The sequence below is a fragment of the Podarcis cretensis genome (genome assembly GCF_951804945.1).
Source record: "Podarcis cretensis genome assembly, chromosome: 2".
NCBI classification, from domain to species: Eukaryota; Metazoa; Chordata; class Lepidosauria; order Squamata; family Lacertidae; genus Podarcis; species Podarcis cretensis.
In genome coordinates this window covers 30,705,972-30,730,532 of record NC_137171.1, presented here as the reverse complement: position 1 = coordinate 30,730,532, position 24,561 = coordinate 30,705,972, and the positions used below count along the sequence as shown (strand labels likewise).

Here is a 24,561-nt window from a genome sequence, read left to right as displayed (position 1 = left end):
ATGTTTTATCTCGCTTATGTATTTCTCTACCTACAATACCCAAAAGGAAGGCTTCTGGTTTCTGATTATTATTAACTCAAGAATGGTAAGAGAAGGTTGAAAGCAAAAAGACGATGCAAAAAAGAAAGAGGTCATTCCTCCGAAACGGCACAATCCCCTGAAATAGCGTAACTTAGTAAAACATTTTGCATGGCAGTACCATGGAACTTGGTAGGTTCGGCCCCTCCCTCTGTATCAGCTGGTCTAACTTTAAAAATAAGGAGAACTGAGCTTAATGTTCTCTTGAAAAGAACTTCTGCTTCACATTTTGGATGGGTGGGTGAGACAGATCTGTTTGGAAAGTCACTCTGATAACAACTACAACAACAACTTATTATTCATACCCCGTCCACCTGGCTGGGTTTCCCCAGCCACTCTTTAAATTTTGGGGAAGGGTCTATGCTCATTTCAGGGGCAGGGGCTTGCTGAACAGCAGCAGTGTTTGTTCTTTCCTTTTGTTCTTTTCAAACGTGTTTTGCTGTTGTGAAGTAAACCTTCCATCAGCGGCCACCATTTCCACCTCACAATGTTCTCCCTGAAACTACGCTAAAAATAAGCCAAAACACTGCATGCCCCCTAACCACATGTGCAGGATTCACACACACAAACATAACACCCCCCTAAAAAAATAATGAGAGTAAGATCAAACACTACTGTTGAACACTGGAAAAATAAAAGTATTTCCCCCACCCTAGCCCACCCCACCCACAGGTTTTCTGAGAGTTGCAAGCAGGAAAAATGCTTCATTCGTTGCTGGCGACTTGCAAGCAAAGGAAGTTGCATATAGGACAGTCTTTTTACCTATCCATTTTGCACTAAGTGCTGCAAGATGCTCAAAATCTTGCACCAATGAGAAGCACCTCCTCTACTTTGAATATCTCTTCTTGTTAGAATGGATTGCAAGCTTACTGTGCCTCAATGGTTTGGGGTTTATTTATTTTTTTAAAAAAGAAAACACCCCTCTCTAGCTTTTGTGGCTTTCTGTCTTGGTCCTTGCAGATACAATAATCTCTCTCCCACAAGCCAGCACAGCCTACTTTCAAATTCCTCTTCAAAATGGATTTTTTTTTTTTTAAAGAAGCCTTTCTTTACTATTAGACAATGGCAATATTAACTGCTCTCCGCCCACGCAGACACACTACCTTCCCAAACACAGTTCCCAACACACTATCCCTTCCATTTGCTGGTTGCTGGTTTTTTATTATTAGGCTCTGAACGTATTGGGTATCTTTTGCATGCATCACTTAATAAAATGCCAATTAGTAACCCCATCAAACAGCTCCAAAAGTAGGTCAATAACCATATAAGAGCATTTCATAAGAATACGTCTGTGTACAATGGCTCCTTTGTAAGGCTGGACACTGCGTGCTCTTAAAAGCAAAAGGCTGACCTGGTTAGAATACGAGGAGTCGTCTCGAATGCCAGAAGAACATTGGGAGCAAGATCTCTGGAAGAAGCAGAGAAAGAGTAGGAAGCAAAGGTCCAAGCTTCTCCCCACTGGATCTCCAAGTAGTATGAAGTCTGGACATGAAGAACTGCTCACCATGTGAAGAGCTCCCATACCCGGACTCCACATTCATAGTAGTTAAGGCAACTTGGAGCCATGGTGAATAGCTTTCCCATGACCCACCTCAACCCATTTCTCATTGCTTATTGCATGAGGGTCATAATACGAGAAGAGCATTGGGGAAGGGCTATAGCAGGCATGTCCAAAGCCCGTTTCGGGGGGTGTAATCTGGTCTGCCAGTTGATTTAATCTGGCCCCCTATGTCCTGGGGTAAACTCCTAAAAAAAGCTCAGCAACTTCAATCCTAAAAAAAGCTCAGCAACTGTGGTCGGCCCTCAGGCATGTTCACTTCATCAAATCTGGCCCTCCTTGAAAAAAGTGTGGGCACCCCTGGGCTATAGTTTGATGGCAGGGCATCTGCTGTGCATGCAGAAGGTCCCAGGTTCAGTTCCCAGCACCTCCCGGTTGGTTCAGGAATACAATTCTCAAGAATCATGGCATAATCTTGCCAGTCAGTATAGACCAGGGTTTCCCAAACTTGAGTCTCCTGCTGTTTTGGGACTACAACTCCCATCATCCCAAGCTAGCAGGACCAGTGGCCAGCGATGATGGGAACTATAGTCCACAAACAGCTGGAGACCCAAGTTTGGGAAACCCAGTAGACAGTACTGAACCAGGTGGACCAATGGTCTGACTCAGTAAAAGGCAGATTGCAATGTTCCACTATGCTATGTCCCCTTTCTGCATTATCCACAGATCAGGAAAATCCGAATTAAAGGTGGGAATCAAATCCACTTTAAACTGTTGTCTCTACACAGCCTAAGAATGCCTCGCCCCCTCTTCATGCTCCATGTGGCTATTCCTCAGGAACACCTTGTATATCTTGCCAACTCACTGGTTCTATGCAACACAATGCAACTATTTTTATCAGCAATTAAATGGCATACCATGCTCTATGTATGCATGCCAAAGGCACAATTATTATTTTTTTAAGGGAGGGGTAACTAAGATGAACAGAGGATGCACAGATAAAAACATTCAGAGGCAAAGGAAACAGAAGCCACCCATCCTCCACTGCCTCCTTTACCAACCTGGAAGCTAAAGACTGCTGTTAGTGTGGCTCCAAACCTGCTAGAAATCTACAGCTTTGGGAAAAGAATATCTACTAGTTTGTTTCTTCCGCAAGTGGCAAACTAGGCACATCCCTGGGCCACTTTAAAGGCCCTGTTTTTTGAGCCTTTTTCCTGATTTGCTTGCACCATCCTTACACGGAGGTTAGACTATGTCCTGCCTTTATTGCGAATGCATCCCCATTTACTTGTGGAGCCTTTGCATGGCTTGCCACTCACTTCTGTTCATCCAGTCCACACTTTCCAGTGCATTTCCATTTCCACTTTCCTAAACCATAACAAGTCTGGGTTTCTTAAAAACGGGGTTTGTTGCTCTAGGGCGGCAGATCCCTTTAATACTGTACGCTTTAACAGCGCAAACCTAAATTTCCAACATGCACCTAAATCCCTCTCACAAGAGCATAAAAAGAGCACATCTGGATTAGGCCGATGGACCATGTAGACCAGAATCCTGTTCTCACAGTGGCCAACGAGATGCCTGTGGGGACCTGAGGACAAGAGCACTGTCTCCCCTCCAGTGGTTTCCAGCAATTGGTATTCAGAAGCACCCTAAACTGTAGAGGCACAGCAGAGTTGTGGCTAGTAGCCACTGATAGCCCAAATCCCCTTTGAGCCATCCAAGTCAGTGGCTGTCACAAAAATAATGACATCCTGGAGGCATCCTTGCGTTATTTGTTGTGTGGGAGGGAAGGAAAGCCTGTGTGCACTTGCTGACCATACTACTGGTCTCAGTTAAAACAAGTTTATAATGACTTTTGACCACATTGTAAGAACCCTTGTGCTAATGTAAGCTGCTTTACTGCTACGCAACTACACCCGAGGGACATGGGTGGCACTGTGGGTTAAACCACAGAGCCTAGGACTTGCCGATCAGAAGGTCGGCGGTTCAAATCCCCGCAACGGGGTGAGTTCCTGTTGCTCGGTCCCTGCTCCTGCCAACCTAGCAGTTCGAAAGAACGTCAAAGTGCAAGTAGATAAATAGGTACCGCTCCGGCAGGAAGGTAAACGCCGTTTCCGTGCACTGCTCTGGTTCATCAGAAGCGGCTTAGTCATGCTGGCCACATGACCCAGAAGCTGTACACCAGCTCCCTCAGCCAATAGAGAGAGATGAGCGCCGCAACCCCAGAGTCGGCCACGACTGGACCTAATGGTCAGGGGTCCCTTTACCTTTACCTACACCTGAAACTGCCTTTCCAAGTCCTGTACCCTTCACCAGCGCCCAAGTACTTTCCTTTCGGCTACAGCTTCATTTTAACCCCTTTCCTGCTCACCGAGAAAAACAAGCAATTCACTTTGGCTGGGATGGGGGGGAGAGAACCAGGGGAGGACTGAAATATCCTTTTAAGGGATTTCAGTGTTACTGAGCAAATCAAATAAAAGAGTCCAGCAGGGTGGAGAAGGCAGCTTGGTGCCAGCAGGGCCCCTGTGGTCATCAGTGGCCAATTATCTCTTGGACCTTGTGTTTAAAAAGGTCGCTTGGGACATTCAAAACCAACTGCTATAAATGCTACTGGGGGGGGGGGGGGAGGAATAACCAGAGAAAACCCAGAGCAACATTTCATTGGGTTCAGTGCAAATGTTGTACTGTCAATATTTCCAACATATTGCTAAATTCATTTATTGTTCTATATAGCTCGGACTCCCCCCTCCCCCTTTATCTAACTTGTGGGGAATATGCCAATAGTGTCTACATTACAGTCCCTCCCCTCCATATTCCACTGGGTGAAATTCAATGTACAGCGGTACCTCGGGTTAAGAACTTAATTCGTTCTAGAGGTCTGTTCTTAACCTGAAACTGTTCTAACCTGAGATACCACTTTAGCTAATGGGGCCTCCCACTGCCAGCACCACGCGATTTCTGTTCTCATCCTGAAGCAAAGTTCTTAACCTGAGGTACTATTTCTGGGTTAGTGGAGTCTGTAACCTGAAGTGTCTGTAAACTGAGGTACCACTGTAGTGCTAACTGGGGTGTGTGGGTGTGGGTGGGTGTAACTAAGCCCACTTACAGAGCTAAGACTTCTCTGCCCATTCTCTTCCTCTCATGCATCCACCAAACCTGTTCTGGGGTTTCCTCCAACCCTCCTGAGCAGATTTAGGGGGTGCATGGAAGAAATAGAGAGGGGGAAAGTCTTGTTGTGCAAGAGGACCTTGTTATGTGCACACAACAACTTAGTTGACTCACACACCCTATGCTGCTGACCAACTCCCAGAATATAAGCTGAAAGGTGCCTAGGAGAAGCACACATACAGTAGAACTCAGGGGAGATAAGCACATCAGGCTCTGCCTGCCCAGCCCCTCAGCTTCTGCAAGACCCTGTTCTTCGCTTCCCTTCCTCCAGCCTTCGTTGCCTTGCTTATACTTCAGTACAGTGCTGGCTCCAAAGGAGCAGGGAGGAAGACTCAGCACAAAGTCCTAATCCAGGTGTTTGTTTCTTCTAAAGCACAAAGGATTAAAAAGTCAACATCTCCGTTAAGATGCTATGAAAGCCTTGCACTGGTAAACAGTGTAGGAAGGGGCGGTGGTGGTGGGGAGAATCAGGACCATGCCTGCTGTCACCTCCCAACAACCACACATTCAACAGAAGGTCTTCTGTGTGTGTAAGTTGTATGCAAGTGTCGTACATGTGATTTGGGAACCCTGTCTTTTGCAGGGTTCCAAATCATGCAAAGAGAGCTGATGCCTATAGTACTTGTTCAGGCTTTCAGGTTAGTGCTATTTCCCCCCGCCCCACACACATTCACAGACCATCTCTGCACAGTGTTTAATTAATATAGCAGAGAAGTCAAAGGGACTCCAAAAACAACAACTGGACATTTTAGAACTCCTTGCTGTACGGAGGTGGCCCGTTCGCTTTCTGCAACAGGACTGTTGTTGTTTACAGTTGTTTAGTCGTGTCCGACTCTTCGTGACCCCATGGACCCAGGCACTCCTGTCTTCCACTGCCTCCCGCAGTTTGGTCAGACCCATGCTGGTAGCTTTGATAACACTGTCCAACCATCTCGTCCTCTGTCGTCCCCTTCTCCTTGTGCTCTCCATCTTTCCCAACACCAGGGTCTTGAAACAGGACTACACGGGTGAATGAAGTCTATCCCGTGAAGATCTGCAGAATCAGAGCTTGGGCTTGTAGATCCAGCTGCATTTCTCTCCGTATCTAGTTCATACACTCCATCTGCTCTTACCGGGGGGGTGCCCTTATTACCCAGATAAATAACCAAGGCAATAGCCTGTTCTTTCCTTCTCTCAGCTGCCAATGGGAGAGAAAGAAGTCAGTTTCATCTCTGTTCCCTTGTCAGTTTCCACTCAATTTCCTTTGCTGGTTCTCAGGCATTAGCTCAATACTGCAGAGTTCGTTCAGGCTGCAAACCCTGCAGGAGGAAGCACTGCTTGTTGGAATTTGTGTGTGTGTGTGTGTTGTTACTGCTGCTGTTTTTGCTTTAAAAAAGTAGTGGAAATAGGTTTTAATTCCTATCGATCTTTGGTTCAGAAAACGCCGTGAAGCCCAGAATGGTGCCTACACCTCCCTTAGCCATGCCAGTGGCAACATTTAAAAACAGGGTGCGTGTAATTTACGCAAACGAGAAGCTCTGCCACGCAACTCCCTGCTGGGGAAGCCAGCGCTTTGAGCAAAACCATTGATTGATTGCAAAAGCTTCTACTCCTCTGCTAAGCTGCAGCGCCCTCTAGTGGACCTGGCATGGTCTGCAGTCAGCCGCAGCAGCAATGGGAAAGTTAAGAAGGGAGATTCACAGGCAGTTTCAAGGAAAACCTACTTTTGGAGTCTTAGGGTCATATATAGAATGTGGGCACCACTTGGTTCACACATGCAGAGGTTCTGCCTGATAGCTCAACTGGTAGAGCTTAAGACCCCTTAATCTCAGGGCTGTGGGTTCGAGCCCCATGTTGGATGAAAGATCCCTGCATTTCAGGGGGTTGGACTAGATGACCCTTGTGTCCCCTTCCAACTTTACAATTCTATGATTCAGGGTTTCAAAGATGGGTCTTGTCTAGTCCTGCATGGAGATGCTGGTATTGAACCTCATGCCTCGCTATGTGCAAATAAGGGCTCTACCACTAAACTACGTGCCCATCGTAGATGTGCCACAGCAGGACACCTGTATGGGATGCCCAAAGGGCAAGGCCACTGGGTGAAAAATACATCTGAAGGTCTCTAGTACCAGATTCACGTCGTCATTTCGGTCATCGTAGTTTAGGGATGGTGAAGCCTACGGCCTTCCAGATGTTGTTGTTGTTGTTGCTGCTGCTGCTGTTAATTCAATTTATATACTGCCCTTTATAAAAAGATCCCAGGGTGGCATACAACATTAAGAACACATTGCAGAACATCAATGTGGCTTAGGGCCCTCATATTTACGGGACCGCCTCTCCTGGTATGCCCCACAGAGGACCTTAAGATCCATGAATAATCATAGTTCCCGGGCCCTAAAGAAGTCAGATTATCTTCCACCAGGGCCAGGGCCTTCTCAGTGATGGCTCCGACCTGATGGAATGCTCTGTCCCAAGAGACCAGGGCCCTGAAGGATTTAACTTCCTTCCACAGGGCTTGTAAGACAGAGCTATTCCACCTGGCTTTCAATTTGAACTTAGCCTGATCTTTTATTCCCCTTCCTTCCCTCCCCCTCCCTTTATACCTGCTTTGGGATCCCACAGCTAATTCTCCCCTGGTCGCCTCGCTGGCCCAAATAGGACTAACCTAGCCAGCAAGCCCTGGTGATTATCTAATGTTTATTGGATGGATTTTCGCCCTAAATTGATTTATGAATTCTGAATTTATTGTTATTCACGTTTTATACAGTATTTTACGCTGCTTTTTGTTGCATCAATTAAGTTTTTTAAATTTGTTGTTAGCCACCCTGAGCCCGGTTTTCTGAACCGGGAAGGGCGGGGTATAAATAAAAAACTATTTTTTATGATGATGATGATGATGATGATGATAAAAAACATAATAAAAAACATACTGACAGACAGCCTAATGATAAAATAGTCATCTGAGTAACAGTCCTCCCCACCAGACTTTCACAGTCCATCGATTATTTAACAGCCATAAAGGTAAAGGTAAAGGGACCCCTGACCATTAGGTCCAGTCGTGACCGACTCTGGGGTTGCAGCGCTCATCTCGCTTTATTGGCCGAGGGAGCCGGTGTACAGCTTCTGGGTCATGTGGCCAGCATGATTAAGCCACTTCTGGCGAACCAGAGCAGTGCATGGAAATGCCATTTACCTTCCCACTGGAGTGGTACCTATTTATCTACTTGCACTCTGACGTGCTTTCGAACTGCTAGGTTGGCAGGAGCAGGGACCGAGCAACGGGAGCTCACCCCGTCGTGGGGATTCAAACTGCCGACCTTCTGATCGGCAAGTCCTAGGCTCTGTGGTTTAACCCACAGCGCCACCTGCGTCCCTTTAATAGCCATAGGCCTGGGTAAAGAGGAATGTTTTGGCCTGGCGCCTAAAGACATGTAACGATGGTGCCAGATGAGCCTCTCTGCGGACAGCATTCCACAACGGGGGAGCCAGCACAGAAAAGGCCTGTTCTCTTGTTGTCAGACTCCAACTCCCATCAGTCCCACTAACATGTTCAATGGTCAGGGATGGTGAGAGTCGTAGCCCAGCAACATTTGGAGGGGCCACAGGTTCTCCCACCCCTGCTGCAACCACATAACTAAAACTAACGCCTACTCTGCTCTGCTCTTCCTCTACCCAGCCCAGACCCAGTGCAAAGGAAGGGAAAAAGGAATATAATGCTATCAACCTGTGACTGCCCTCTCCTGCAAAGGTGGAAATGCTATGCAAAGCCTAAAACCCTTAAATATCATTATTGGGACTGAAGTCGTCTTCCCTGGGATCCTTGGGTCCAGAAATATCAAACCCCAGGCAGCTGTCCATAACTTCCCTCACTTCCAGTGCCTATCATTTATCTCCCCACTCCACAAGCCAATCTGTGATCAGATCCAGTTTTCCATCTTATTTTGAATGTATCAAAATGTGCAGCATTGTGAATAAATATCTGGTCCCTCTTTGGCCACCATACCTATTTCTTTTATTTTATTTTTGCTGCTGCTGTACTGCCAGCTGGAGGCTAACCTAAGTTTTTCTAACAGTATGCACTGTGCGTATACTATTGCTGCCATCTGCTGGGTAAACTGTGAAACTGAATCGGAAAGTTGCTCAGCTGAGGGGTAGTTGGCAAAAAATATGCTTTTTCTTATTACTGTACCTCCCTGCTCCAGATCTCGTGCAACAGAAGTAAATACCAGCCATGATTATATGAACAAGCTACCTGACGCTGTAGCTAAGTGCACATCTCGAAGAATGATCAAGAAGTCACTAACTGTTAGTCTGTTGCAGGAAACACTACAGAGTTCTGTGGCAAACTGAAGACTGAACAAATTATTTAGCTTTCACAGGACTGGCAAGTAAACCTGCTACAAGGAGGCTTGCTTATCTACATGCACATCAAAACTGGAAACAGCAGGGATTCCAAAGTAGGAATGTGCGCTGAAAACAAAATTTGGTTCCGATCCTGCTTTGGAAAGTTTATCAGTTTGCCTCAGGCTACTTCAGAGAACACTTGTTGAATGTTGCTCTGAATCAGAGCCTTGCTCTAGAACAGGCATAGGCAAACTCAGCCCTCCGGATGTTTTGAGACTACAGTTCCCATCATCCCTGACCACTGGTCCTGTTAGCTAGCGATGATGGGAGTTGTAGTCCCAAAACATCTGGAGGGCCGAGTTTGCCTATGCCTGCTTTAGAAAACCCAAAGCTTCACAGATTTACACTGAGAAATGAACAAACAGTTATACATGTTTTGTTTTGTTTTGTTTTGTTTTGAACAAAACCAGGTTATACCAAATTAGTTGTTCCTCTTATTTTACTCCTCTATAAGTTCTGGAGCAGCACAGAAAGCAAAATTTCTGATTACAGAGCACAGCGCTTGAATTAAAAATGCAAAAGCAGAAAAATATAATAAATTAAAGGTCACTTATTAGGAAATACGTTCACTGCCTGTTTCTTTTCTTCTCTCTTTTTTTAAAAGGATGAAATAAAGTAACAAAAGGATACACTTCATATGTCTTAATCTAGATGTTGGTTGCTAAGATCTGATATGGGATATACACTCAAAGTTACGTTTCAGCCTAAGGTGGTGTCGTGGTTTAGCCTGGCCAGGCTTCTGGAAAGACCACATTCGAGGAGGAGGAACATGACGCTATGGGAAACTCTAGCTGAATCTGAAGAGCCCACTGAGCTGCCCAGGTCCAAGGACAACTTGCTGCCCCACCTCCAGGACTCCCTCATACTTCTGATTGTCCCCTGACTTTCCCCTTCATCCTCTGAGGCTCAGGAACTGTGATAACAATGGAGAGGAACCCAGTGTACTGGATAACCCAGCAAGTAGCTGGGGAAGGGAGGGCTCAGGCTGTATACTGTAGCTATAGGCCGCTCCATCTCTCATAAGCCTCTGATGTCACATAGAGGAGGGAGAAAGGTTGTTTTCTGGGGCTCCAGAGAAGCGGACACGGAGCAATGGTTCCAAACTACAAGAAAAAAGATTCCACCTAAACATTAGGAAGAACTTCCTGACTGTAAGAGCTGTTCGACAGTGGAATTTGCTGCCAAGGAGTGTGGTGGAGTCTCCTTCTTTGGAGGTCTTTAAGCAGAGGCTTGACAACCATATGTCAGGAGTGCTCTGATGGTGTTTCCTGCTTGGCAGGGGGTTGGACTCGATGGCCCTTGTGGTCTCTTCCAACTCTGTGATTCTATGATGTGACAACAGCTCTCTTCAACTCTCCGTTGAGCAGTGCTAGCTCTAGTTCTCTGTCTTGTCTCTAGTTTCCACCCCAGCTCGGTTCCTCTAAACAAGTGATCTGGCTTGGTTTCAGTACCTCCACAGCACCAGTAACCCAGGGCTTTCCCCCCAGCTCTCCAGAACTCAGTTCCAGCGCCTTTCAGGTGGGCCCCATTGCCATCATAAGAGAACAAGGGAGGAATTCAGAGTTCTGGCACCACTTTTTCTAGAAAAATAGCACCACCCGTATCCCTGTGCTGTAGATCCTGCTCAGGCCCCAGCTTGCTTGAACCCCAGGTATGGGAACAGACTGCAGGCCTCTTGATTATAACACGAACACACACATATTTGGGATTGAGCGCCAACCCAGAAAATGATCTCCGCAATGCTTTCTCCGCAATAACTTTCTGTCAGGGGTAACTGGCAAGACCTAGCTGGATTTAGCTCATAAAGATTCCCAGGGCCACTTTAATATTTAAATTTCAAATTCATAGGGCCCAAGCTTATTCCCCTGCTTATTCCCCAGGAACTCAAATAGACTTTTAGCTTCTGAATACACAATTTCTCTGAAAATGCAGCACCTGCCAGGATTGTATTTTAGAAGAAAAGCTGTGGGGCTATTTGGTGCGCAAGAGTAACGCATATATCGATGGAGGTAATCAGGGTCTTCCCAGGACCAAACGCTTATCTCATGGCACAAGGATAACTTTCAAATATTTATTAATTCAAATAAAAGTTTGCTGGACACATTCAACGTAGAGGCTCTTAAGATAAACGCAAGCACAATGTAAAGAATAATTATACGACTGGTGTCCTAATGTACATATTCATTTCCATAGCTCAGAATTATTTCTTATCTTTCTCTCTCTCCCTAGCTAAGCTTCATCAGTGGTAAAATACTCTATGTATCTGAAACTATCTCTGGGTCTTTCTTTAGCCTTCTCCTGTTGGAATTCACAATACTTCTTCCTTGTACTTCCCACCCACTCTGTCAAAAAACAGCAACCCCTTCTCTTGATTCCTATAGCTTTTATCTTTGCTGGAACACGGGAAGCGTTTTACGGGACACCAAAAGCACACAGGCCTAAAAATGACGAAGGTCAACAGGGACTGTGCATACCTCAAGTCATACAGAGAAAAGGAAGTATGCAAGAGCAGCCTTACTCAGCATCACCTGCCCTCTTTTGGTGTTCCTCTGGAGTCTGTCCCTGAATCAGGGTGGCTTTTCACATTGCATTTTATACTTGGGCATAGATAATCCACGTCGCAATTCCACATGCACTGCACGCAAAGAAAAATGCTATTTCCCCCCCCTTTCAAGTAAAGAGAAACAGCAAACAGATTATACCTCTGTTTCCAAGTATTTTATAAGGGAAATTTGTGATTTACATACACTTGAATTTTGTCCTCTGGAATATATACAAGGTGTGTTAATGGGCCCCAAGACTTGCGCTGTAACTGTGCATTAAAAAACCCAAAGCCATTCTGCAAACTCTCTGCTTCTATCTTTCCAAGCTGCTCTGTATAAAACAAAAACTCTAGCCTTTCCCATTCACTATAATGGGGAATCTCAATTATATTTCCCCCCCCCCTTTTGATCAAAGTGAATGAAATTTGCAAGCACAGGAGCCCCTCCAGAGTTGATAAAGCCTACCAAAGTGCATGCAAGTAAGTCTAGGGTTTTTTTTTGGGGGGGGGGTAAAAGTATAAACTTTCCTTCATTATACCTGGTAAGAGAGAAGGAGGAGCAAGGTTTAGTCTCTTTCTCATCCTAAAATAATAAAAAAGGTGCTCAAGCAGTGTATAGTCTTGTTTGTATATATATTTTCTATGTTCTGTTGCTTCACACAGGCCTTTATTCCTGGTGGTTGTTTGTGTCCTCTATTAGCCTTAACTGCCCCATACAATGTGAGAAGTCTAGAACGCTACTTGCAGTACTCGGAATTTGTCATTAAAGCAGAGCAACATGGGATTTTGAAAACTTAAATGAAGCTTTTAACTTAAATACAAACAAACCACCCAGCACTCCACAGGCAACATTCTGGATAGACTCACTTCTTGCTAAGTCCATGGATCTAAAAGAAACACATGTGTAAGTAGAAAAATGAGAGTGGCGCAAGGCTTTTGTGAGGGCCCTGTTCTGAGTTGGGTTGGGGCGAGTCACCTAAATTTGCCTCATTATCTGGCCCCCAAAGGTCCTTTGCACCCTTGGCAAGCAGCTGTATTGGCAGCCTCCCCACCCCCCAAAAAAATCACTTCACCGCAATTTCCGCTTTAGGAATTACTACGTTTTATGTGACCCAAATATTCGAAGTGACTGGAGTGAGGGCAAGGCAAGGAGGAAGGGCAAAAATAAAAAATGCACACCTTTGTGCCATGGTGCAAGAAAGCTAGGAAGTTTCTCCTGTATTTGATCTCACTGCAGCTGTGGTGGAATGTCGCAACACGCATTTACACCATGCACTCCATAGTCTGATAGGTGTTTTCACACGCACCCGGGCCTGCATACCCCTAGATATGCCTCTGCACCCGAAACGGAGCTGATTTACAAAATGTAGCACTAACAGCATTCTTTGGAAACCTGGAAATCGATTAAAGCAGGATACTCCTGAGCTAACTTGAGGATGCAGTTTTGGTCGGTTAGAACATCCTTGCTTGAGCCACAAGGCCAGGCCTGCTCTTGCCCTTCACTCATATAACATTTATTTTACTGTCCCATTGCCCACAGGATAGTTGTGTGGGTGACATCCGCAACCCTTTGTATTCAGAGACACCTTTTGTATTCAGAGACACCTTTTGGGGGGGGGTGGGGAGGCTGCCAATATAGCTGCTTGCCAAGGGTGCAAAGGACCTTTGGGGGCCAGATAATGAGGCAAATGGGATCTTCAGGTTCAACCTGGACCTTCAGAGTTCTGGAACCCCTGATGGGCCAGTTGAGAAACCTTCCTCCTTTATAAATGCTATGGCGACAATCACAGTGAGACTACAGGGTTGCCTTTTATGGGGGTTTGTTTTTGTCTTTCACCACTAGAGGGCTCCCTCAGAGAGCACTCTGTTCCTTAAAAAAACCATCTGGATTACTCCAGGATAGAGCAGCTCAAGCAATATACCCAATAGAAGAACTAGGTGGATGAATTTTTTGCATTTTTAAAAAACAAAATTCCTTCCACCAGGAAGCTTAAGGCTGGATAATCATGACTGCTTTCCAAAAAGCTGTTCAGAAAACCCTATGGCTGCACTCAGGGTCTGCCCACCCATAAGGCAACGTGAGACAACCGCCTCTGGTGGCAGCATCCACAGGGGCAGTAGAAATACCGTATTTTTTGCTCTATAAGACTCACTTTTTCCCTCCTAAAAAGTAAGGGGAAATGTGTGTGCATCTTATGGGGCGAATGCAGGCTGCGCAGCTATCCCAGAAGCCAGAACAATAAGAGGGATTGCTGCTTTTGCTGCTCAGCGATCCCTCTTGTTGTTCTGGCTTCTGGGATTCAGAATATTTTTTTTCTTGTTTTCCTCCTCCAAAAACTAGGTGTGTGTTGTGGTCTGGTGCGTCTTATAGAGCGAAAAATACGGTAGCCTCCAAGGAATGCATCGCCCGCTGCCACAGTGGCAACAACAGCTGCAGGGCACTCCCTGGTGACAGGATCTGCCGCCTCCTTGGCAGTGCTGCTCCCCCTCCAAGCCACCTCTTAGTGAATAGGAGGCACTGTTGGTCTGTGACCACGCAATGTAAATAAATCTTCACTGGCCCCTTAACTTCCCTGGCCAGTGGCCGGGAGGGGCGGGGATTTTGCCTCAGGCGCCAAAATATCTTGGGCTGGCCCTTGCCGAACTCCAACAGAAGGCCTCGTTTTGCAAAACATTTCATCTGCCATGAAACGGGGCCTCTCCAGACACCTCCCTTTTGGTGGGGGTGTTTTGGGGAGAAGAGGGGCAGAGTACCTAGGTTACTGGGGAAATAACAAGTCTGATAAACAAACAAGTAGGGACAAAAATTTGTTCAGCAAATTTGCTATTTTTAAAGGGGTCTTCCACAATGTAGTCTGCTTCATACCTCATTTCCTCTACCAACTGGCCACACTCTTGCCAACGACAGCAGAAAGGATCATAGTGAGCACTGTCTTCCCTGATGACAGAGTTTCCCATGATGAGTTGCTTGCCTTTTTTGCAGGGGCTTCAACACTTTCGCCCTGAAATTGGAGCCTTGTGAAAAACTGGCACAAACATGATCAAGCCAAAAAGATTCTCTCTCTCTCTGTCTCTCTTATTATCAAATGTCATTTAAGCACAAATGATTTCTCCAATTAAAACACTGAACATTTTGGGAACCTAATGGTAAGCCGATTATGAGTTGAGTTGCAACACCATCTTCTGGACTCTGGTTGGACAGGCAGGAATAGGATAGACCCTCTTACGATAGGAAACCTTAGTGATATGTGTGTACCAGAACACTTGCTTCTTCAAATGCCAATATCCATGTCAACTCGCAGGAGGTGGCCGCGCTATCATTTATCCATATGTTTCCTCTTCAATAAACTTGGAACAATGCAGTAATACTGGATCTACAAAACAAAACTCTAAAATGTCCGTTTTTCAGTCAAAAATCACAGCAACACGCATGCTGTGCCTTCGCAGCCGCAAGATTCTCAGCACAATGCTAATAAAATAGTATGCTCGATCCAGCAAAGGGGTGGGGGGGAGTTACAAGGGAAATTACCATGAGCGTTTTGAGCTGTGGAGCAGTAGGGGATTATGGCACAACTTTGTAGCTATGTAGGAAGGGGTAACTGTTTTTCAGCACCCAGGCTGAGACAGAGATAAAACACCACTAGGAATGCACAAACAAACTCAGCAGGGAGATCCAAGATACTTTCAGGAGGGAATGATGGGACACTGCAAAGAAATGAATCATTAACAGAAGACAACGAACTAAATCCTAGTCACATTTCAACAATTCTCTCTAAACAACAGTGGGACAGTTGCCATGTAAGAATGCGAAATATGTTGCATGCAGTGGACTCCTGGCTGGGGAGAAGAAATGTCTTTGATGAAAGATATGAGGAAGTTCTGCTAACCACCGTTTGGTGTTTGTTTCTGAACAGTCTCTGCACTGGAACCCTTTATGCTTCAATGGCATCCTCTTTTACGAATTGTTCCTAATTGGTTATTAAGTCGCTTGCACCTAATTTGGTAGAGTCCACTGTTTCTTGGGTGCGGCAACTGTAGGAGGAAGCATCATCCATGTTTCACCCTGTCCAAATCTCCAAAAAGTTCAGGGAGTTACTTCATTGTACCCTTACCACAAACCTCTGGAGTAAGCTTAGGCTGACAGATGGAAACTTCCCCTGGTAGGTTTCATGGCCAGGTAGGAATCTTGCAGTGCTGAGGCTATGGAACCTAGGAGCATGCTTCTAGTGTCAGCATGGGATGGCACATCCTAGCAACCTTCTTCAGATCAGCCAGGCAAGCCCATCAGAAGAGCAAATGGGAGCACTAACCTGATCACAGAATAAGTTGGCATGGTACAATTCAGCAAAGTGGCCAGCTCCTGCCTATGTGTAGGACCCAGGCCAAATAATGATAACCAAAGAGAAGAATAGGTTTGGAGAGAAAAGGACAGGAAGGACTTGGCAACCTAAGTCACACCATGGATCCACCTACGCAGACTGGTTGCGGATCTCCAAGAGTCCTCTCCAGCCCTGATGCTGAGGATTATACTCTGTAGGCAAAGTAGATGTTCTACCACAGAGCTACAGCACCAATCTCTTACTACTGTTGCTCCTTGTTTCTTTGCTCTTCTGCTAGCAGGCACTTTTTCCTCTGATAGCAGGTGGAAATAAATTTGCCACCTCCTTAGAAGTGCCATTGTCAACCGCCCTGAGATCTATGGGTGGACGTGCCCCAAGGTAAAAGACTTCTGGGAAAGGATTTATAATGAATTGAAAAAAGTGTTGAAAAACACATTTACTAAAAAAAACCAGAAGCCTTTTTACTTGGTATAGTGGGGGGTGAAATCCCCAAAAAGGATGTTACTTTTTTTCTGTATGCCACAACAGCTGCGAGAATATTGTTAGCGAAGAATTGGAAGAAACAAGATTTACCAACTATCGAAGAATGGCAGATGAAGATGATGGACTATATGGAACTTGCCGAACTGACGGGGAGACTCTGAGACCAGAGAGAAGAGACGGTGGAAGAAGACTGGAAGAAGTATGTTAATATTTAAACCTTAGAATAGCTTTGGAAGTGGATATAGGCTGTAGGGTTTTAGAAGTAGAAGATAGGGTATTTGAAAGTGATAAAATGTGAAGTTATTTTAAGTATGATTTAAAAAAAGATGGTTAGAAATTATGATATATGTAAACTGCTAAAGGTGAAGTAAAATGAAAATCAGATAGGTGGGACTTGGGGAAGCCAACTTAACAATGTTTAGAAGAATAAGGATATGACAAGAATTTGTTTGTATTGTTTGTCTTTTCTGTCTGTGTTTTTTATTTGTGTGATAAAATGAATTAAAAAATTGGGGGGGGGGGGAGATCTATGGGTATAGGGCGGTATACAAATTTAATAAAAACAAAGAAATAAAATGGAAACAGGGGAAATTAGAACCAGGAGCTCACTTGTGTGGTGCCAATGAGAAGTAATGAGTCCCAAGCAAAGCTTCTAGTTACAGGACTAGGAAACTGAACAGAACTACGTATGGGCAACACTCATAGAAAGAATTCCACTTCCAGTTTTCTTTTTGCAACAACTCTCTGTGGCAAAGTCCAGGACAACTGCAGGACAACTCTGAGGAAGACCCTCCTCTTCCTCTCCCAAACCCCTCTGCTGCCCCTTTTCCCCGTTTTTGAAAACTTTCTGGTTCTCAATCACTAATGCTAGCATCCCGGCTCAAATATATGCCGTGCTCAGGTGTGATAGCCCATGAGCAGCTAGGAGGCTCCAGCCGTCTATCACAGACCATCCCCAGCTGCCCCATGTCACTGCTTAGCCAGCCTTAAAGCCAGAGAGAATACTCAGCCCTCAACATTTGCGTGGGAAGAGTCAGGCAAGGCCATGGAGGAAGGGACTCTGCTATTCTCAGCCACACGTGCCTGTCACTGTGGCAACAGGAGCATAGACGTTGCTGGACAGAGGCAGCTGCCACCAGGCTCAGATGATGCAGAGCGAAGGCAGGCAGGCAGGAGTGAAGCCTAGATCAGCAGGAGGTTAAGCAGCAACCCCTGCAATCCCATGCTCAGAGGTCTCCAGCTTCTTCTGCTGTGCTTCTTAGCCTTGCCCTTGGTACCCTCTCTTAGTCCCACCTGTGGTTGCTGCTTCAATGCAAAGTTTTCTGCACCTACTTTATAATTGGGTGGCTTTTCTTTTCCCCAGATGAGAAAGCAAAGCCAGTCCCTCACAACCTCCCACTCATGCTTCCCCCCTCCCCCCAAAATTCACCTTTGCAGCTGTAACCTGCCTTTTGCCCGTGCCCTCCTGCCCCACCTGCAAAACCCTATTCAGCAAAATAATAAAAGTCTTGGTTGCATTTTGTTTCCCTGTTTCCCTCATCATTAAAGTCGGCCTCTTCAGTTTTTAATAGCTTGCCATTGTGCAAAAGGTTAATATGTTTTTGGTTCAGCAGAAGGGCAGCTAATTAGCTAATGGCCTCCCCCAGCCCCCTTTCCCTCCAGTCCCAATCTTGATTCCTTTCAACACCAACAAGTGTAATGTGATCACTGCAATTACCTGCTTCCCAAAGCCATTACACACCACCGAAAATTATCCAGAGCAGGTGAGGAAAACCTCTCCCCTATCAATTCATGAAGTCAGCTAGAAGAAGGAGACAGCCAAGTCCTTCCATCCTGAGGAAAGGGAAGCTCTTCAATAATAAAGAGAACCCCACTGTTTTGAATTTGCTTTTGCATATTCTGCCTAACGAAGAGCCGCACACTCTACCCTAGATTGTGATGATCCTGCTTTTGTTATCTTCTCTACTCCTTTAAGGGAATAGGACAGCCTACAAATGAATACACAGGGCGGGCGTCCTGTCAGCGGAATCCCTGAAAATTTTGCTCTGGGGGAGGAGGGGTCAGGAGACCCCCTGAAACAGCATGCAGGGGGAGCAGAGGGAGGACTGTTCTCGCTACGATGACAAAATGTTCAGTACAGCACAATGTTGAATTGCTATGTGAGCCTTATGTATCCACACAGGTTGACCCAAATTCCTGTTCCTCATTCAGAAATGAGCACTGCATCTTGCAAGGTCACTTTTTTGTGGTGTGTGAGGGGGTCACATTCAAAGCCCTTTGAGCATAATAACTGAGTAACAGGTTGATTGATGTCCCATGTGTTTTTTTCCAAATGAGTTTTGAGAAACCACCTGGAAATTCAACTCCAGCGTCGGATCTGGATTCAGGTATTTCCATCATGGTCCCATCAAGCCTACATCCGGAACCTTCTTCCAGGAAACAAATTTTGCATGCATGCCACACAGCAGAGGAAACAACATATGCAAGAGGGAAACTTCATCCATTTATGAATGTAAATAATAAAAGTACAGAAACACATCTGACCCAGTGAGTTTTCAGAATCCACAAATAGCAGGCAGAGTGCTTCTAATACAATGCATATGTCAGATCGTGACAAAAAAAGGAATGAGCTTTAGATTGCACATGGAATGACATGGAATGAGAGTGTCGGGGACAATGCTGATATACACTGAAAAAGATGTGTGACCCATGCCATCCGTTCTGGCAGACTGGCACATGTATGCTCAGCATGTGATGCCAGGTTCCAGCAAGCCAGCTGTGAAGTGCTCTTCTGGAATTAGACCCCCCTCCTTCACTTCCTCCCCAAAGGTACAGCCACCTGCTGCTCCAGCTGCAAAACAAGCCAGAGAAAGAAACTGGCATCTGATGCACTTGGCAGATGCAACACAAGAGGCAAAAGAGGGCATGGATGAACCGGGTTAAGAGGAGGAGGAGGAAGAGGGTAGGCCAAGAAGATCGTACGCTACCAGCTGAGGTCGGTTTCTGGGCAAGGTGAATCCAAGGCTAATTTTGGGTAGAAGTTAAGCTGAACTGTCCAGTCAAGGCACAGTTTGCAAAGCTCCTTCCTAAATCAAGAATAGAAGGGGGTGTCAGGAGGTCGAGGCAGAGCTAGGCTGGCACAGGCAGATGTCACAGCAGCTGCTGCCTCGCTTCAGATGGTACTTCAAAAGCTCGGTTTCAGAAGCACCGCCAAGTGCTTCAGCATTCAGTGGCCCTTGGCTTGTGGCCAATATCCCCTGAACTCTAAAACAGGTCACTAAGACAAGGGAGGGGATACTAACAGCCCTCCATCACCCCATTTACTCACATACAAGCAGCTCTCAAATGCAGTATCAGAATGGCCTCCTCAAGCAGGATGAAATTTACTGTAAGCAAAGTCTTCTGTTGCTGTGGAAACTATTAAAAATAGATTCTCCCGTGTTCCCTCACCCCCTACACACACACACACACACACACACACACACACACACAGACTATGATACAGCTGGGTTCCTTCACTCTATGTTATTATTGCTTTTTAATTATGAATAATTTCCTCCCTTGCATGGGAAGATGGATTTCTAAAAAAGCACAAAAAAACTTTCCAAACTGAGTCCCTTCAGGATACATATCAATATGCAAACGAAGGCCGGCATGCATTTCAGAATGTTTATGCCACAGGGTAAACACAACAACAAATCGCTCTGCATTAACTCTTTCCATGCCAACAGGCTTAGCCTGATTTTTTTTAAAAAAGTCATTGCAGCTCTGATCGTGTTTTTCGGAGGAGGTGGAGTAGTACTCTCTCTGTGGGTCAAGAACTTCAGTGAGTCTGCTACATCAGTGCAAGATATCATATAATGCAGTTGTGCCCCTGAGTCATTTTCCTTTCCATCTGTATGCTTTCCATTCCAGGGCAGAAACTATACAATACAGAATTTTACAAGACAGTTGGCCCAGTTCATAGTGTTAAATGCTAGAAGAGATCAAAAATTCATTGAGCCCCGGAGCCTCATGTGTGATCGTGGCCAACTCATTATCGGAAAATCTGTATCTGCTGCCCATTCTGTTTCATGTTTTTCTCAGTGACCAAATCCACGTAAACCTGCAATGAGATACTTTAAGGCAATTGCAGCTATATGAAAATACATTGTGCAGTTACCCAGTGCAAGACCCAGCAGTTAGTACTATTAAGCTCAATGGGTCCTACTTGCAAGTGTGCACCAAGTTTCAGACACCCAGACTATGGCCATGAATCAAACAATTGAACTGCTCCACGTGTTGTTTTCTGCAGCTCTAGACATTCTGAATATACCAAGTGTGACCATGGATCCTGGTCTCCTTAGCTAAGAGCCAATAAAGGGATGTTCTCTCTCCATTAGTCTTTTTAATCTTCTCTTTTAGGCACGGCTATCACAATATTGACCGGCAGTATTCAATCAGCACAATCACGTCAATCATTGTGATCACTATGTCTGACTGGCCTTCTGCAAACACAGAGTACCAGACTTACAATGAAATCCAGGCATATCCTCTACAATAAATGTTATTAGACCCTACAACTCCCTGCTCCTACACTAACTTTCCTACTTCCCCTATCTAAGGCATTCAAATGACACTCCTTGCCAAACATTTGAATCAAGTCAAATATTATCTGGTTATCTTCATCTTCTGGAAGAAATTTGGTACCCACATGATGAGTGCTTGTTGTTGTTGTTGTTTAGTCATGTCCGACTCTTCATGACCCCATGGACCAGAGCACGCTAGGCACTTCTGTCTTCCACTGCCTCCCGCAGTTTGGTCAAACTCATGCTGGTAGCTTCGAGAACACTGTCCAACCATCTCGTCCTCTGTCGTCCCCATCTCCTTGTGCCCTCCATCTTTCCCAACATCAGCGTCTTTTCCAGGGAGTCTTCTCTTCTCATGAGGTGGCCAAAGTATTGGAGCCTCAGCTTCACGATCTGTCCTTCCAGTGAGCACTCAGGGCTGATTTCCTTAAGAATGCATACGTTTGATCTTCTTGCAGTCCATGGGACTCTCAAGAGTCTCCTCCAGCACCATAATTCAAAAGCATCAATTCTTCGGCAATCAGCCTTCTTTATGGTCCAGCTCTCACTTCCATGCATCACTACTGGGAAAACCATAGCTTTAACAATATGGACCTTTGTTGGCAAGGTGATGTCTCTGATTTTTAAGATGCTGTCTAGGTTTGTCATTGCTTTTCTCCCAAGGAGCAGGCATCTTTTAAATTCATGACTGCTGTCACCATCTGCAGTGATCATGGAGCCCAAGAAAGTAAAATCTCTTACTGCATCCATTTCTTCCTCTTCTATTTGCTAGGAGGTGATGGGACTAGTGGCCATGATCTTAGTTTTTTTGATGTTGATGGGTGCTAGTTAGAGAATTATCCAAGAATTGTCCTAGGTTCCAGCTGCCCCGTGATGGACACACAATAAAGGGCGTGGGGTGGGATCCTTTTTCTCCCAGGCTGATTGCTAAGTGATAAACCACTTCAGAATTCCGAAGAAAGGCTGGTGTGCATAAGGGCACATTTCCCTTCTCTTGCAAACAAGGTACACACAATGGCAGACCAACTAGTAGCTTATGATAAGAGCTACCCCTAGGGTCATAACACTTTAAGAGGGGAGGTGGGTGTACTCCCAGCTCTCCCAGATATGGACTGCAAATTCACTCTGATCGGACCTGCCTCTTGAAGAGGAGAGGAGAGAAAAATAAGGGAGGGATACAACATCTACAGAGCAGCTAGCCCTCTGCCCCACCAAACTTACACATAGAGGTGGAAAGGAAGCATACTGCTCCACTCTGTATTACTAAAAACAAAGTAAGGCTGGTCGGTAAGGAACTTTTCTATGTCATGGCCCACCCAGATTTGATTCCCAGCAAATACACTTACATTCAGCAAGACAAATACCGTATTTTTTCGTGTATAAGACGACCCCTATTTTGGCGACTCCAAATTAAGGAAATGGGGGGAGTCGTTAACATTTTTTTTCTAATACAAAACCTCATCTTATACACAGAAAAATACGGTAGATTCTCACAGACTTTGGGTTAAATGTGGAGGGAGGGGGCTTCCCAGGCCTGAGGCTGGGTGGGTGTCCCCCTAATGCACCATCTGAATATTGCAAATTGGTGGGGTGCATCTCAACAGCAGGGGGAAAGTAATTATTTTATTTTCTCTGCTCCTTTTCTCTTCCAGCATCTGAGGCCTTCTCCCCCCTTCCTGTCCTCCTTGCCGAATGTGTGTGTTTTCAGGCATATGCTGCTGTTAATGACACTTCTGTCACTTCATCTGCTGGCAGAGATTATGCTATCAGGGGAACCCTCTCGGTGTCAGCACCGAGACTTCCGGCTCTAAATCACCAATGGGGTGAGTCAAGCTGCTGTAGAGGGGGAACCTGGAAGTCATCAACTTTCTGCTCAGTGGGTTGTATGATAATGCCTCTGGCAATTGTAGTCGAGAGGTGGACCTCAAAAACGCCTGCATTGGGCTGATATATTGCTCAGTGCACCAGTGATGAAATGAGTGGCATAATGTGAAACCATTTTTTTTTTTTTAAGCATTTGAATTGGCTGGTTTATTAAATACACTTTTATTTACTTAGAAGCAAGAAGAAGAATAGGAAGAATAAGAAGTGTTTAAAAAAAGGAGTGCTGTGGGTTTGAGAGAACAATAAGGAGGGCTGACGTTCTTACGATATCTGACAAAAGTTGTTGAAGTGATCATCTTGATGTGGTCATTGTTATTAATTGTTGCTGACTTGAAGTGCCAATCATGAAGAAGGGGGACTCCAAAATGAACATGCCTCCCTTTTACAGTTCTGACCTTCGTTGAGCATGACAGTGACTCTATTAAACTGCATTCACACTCACTAGGGGTGTGTTTGCAACATCCCTTCTGAATTCAACCTCATTTCTTCCTGTATCACTCCACTGTTGTTTCAGTAATTGTTCAGACCAGTCTTTATTTACTATTGTTCCACAATCTCCATTCACACCATTTCAGAAATGATATTTTGCCTCCCCTCCTTCTTGTCTTCTTTTTTTAAAAAAAAAACCAACAAAAACCTTTATCATTTGTAAGAAAGGCACCTTTTTGCCAAAGCTGCTAAGTGAAAATAAGCTGTTCAGGTGCTCTGGTATAAAGCTGCTTTCAGACTGCAGCACTCGATAAAAACCACATTAAAAATGAAAAGGCAAATGAGGGTACATACACATCACCACCATGGAATCATCGCACTCCCTGTACAGGGAAGGTGGAATTTGAAGTACAATGGGAATTAAGACAGGACACGTGATATGATGTGAACAGTGAAAGGTAATCCAAGGTAGCAGTGGATCTTGTAAGAAAAATAAAATGCCAATGCAAACGCCCCCTTGAGATTATTATTTTTTAAGCAGCAAACAATGCTTTGAATCAAGAAGACAGGTACAGGATAAGAGTTGCAAAGAAATTGCATGCCTATAGCCAAGTGCCACTATGTTCAATTGAATGAAATGCTATCAATTTACATTCTTACAGCATCATGCACTAAGGGAGGAAAGCCTGAGCCTCCTCATATTGCAACATGGTAGAATCCTACATACACCTGTCTACAGATGCTTCTGGTGCAAGGAACACAATTCAAGAGGCACATCACAATTAGCACACAAACAAGGAAGGCTTCAAATTGATACGGACTCTGGTAATCACCTTAAAGCCCTCTATTTGGCTGGTGAGCTAACAAATGCCTTTAAATAATCCTTTCAAATTTGGAGCAGGCTCCAGCATGCTTCCTGTTCCAAGCATTCCAGGTCAGTTTCAGTCCTGGGAAGACTGCGGCTCAACTGAAAAAGACACAGAGAAGGAGACTTTATGGAAGTCTCTTCAGTCCCTGGGCTCCAATCTGGCTCTCCCCACTCGTTTCCTACATTCTTTGGGCAGTGCCCATTCCCAAAGTCAACCAACCATGGCCAAGTCATGGGTGGGATACCTTTTTCAGCTGCGGGTCACATTCCATCAGGGGCAACCTATAGGGCATCACAGGATGCCAGTGGTGGGCAGAACT

The 24,561-nt window shown here is 45.2% G+C and overlaps 1 protein-coding gene across 2 annotated transcripts in view; it reads right to left on the bottom strand.

Annotated features, from left to right (window-relative positions):
- Nucleotides 1-24,561, bottom strand: part of RBFOX3 (RNA binding fox-1 homolog 3) — a 352,350-nt gene that overhangs the window by 158,219 nt on the left and 169,570 nt on the right. The gene's annotated exons all lie outside the window — the stretch shown is intronic.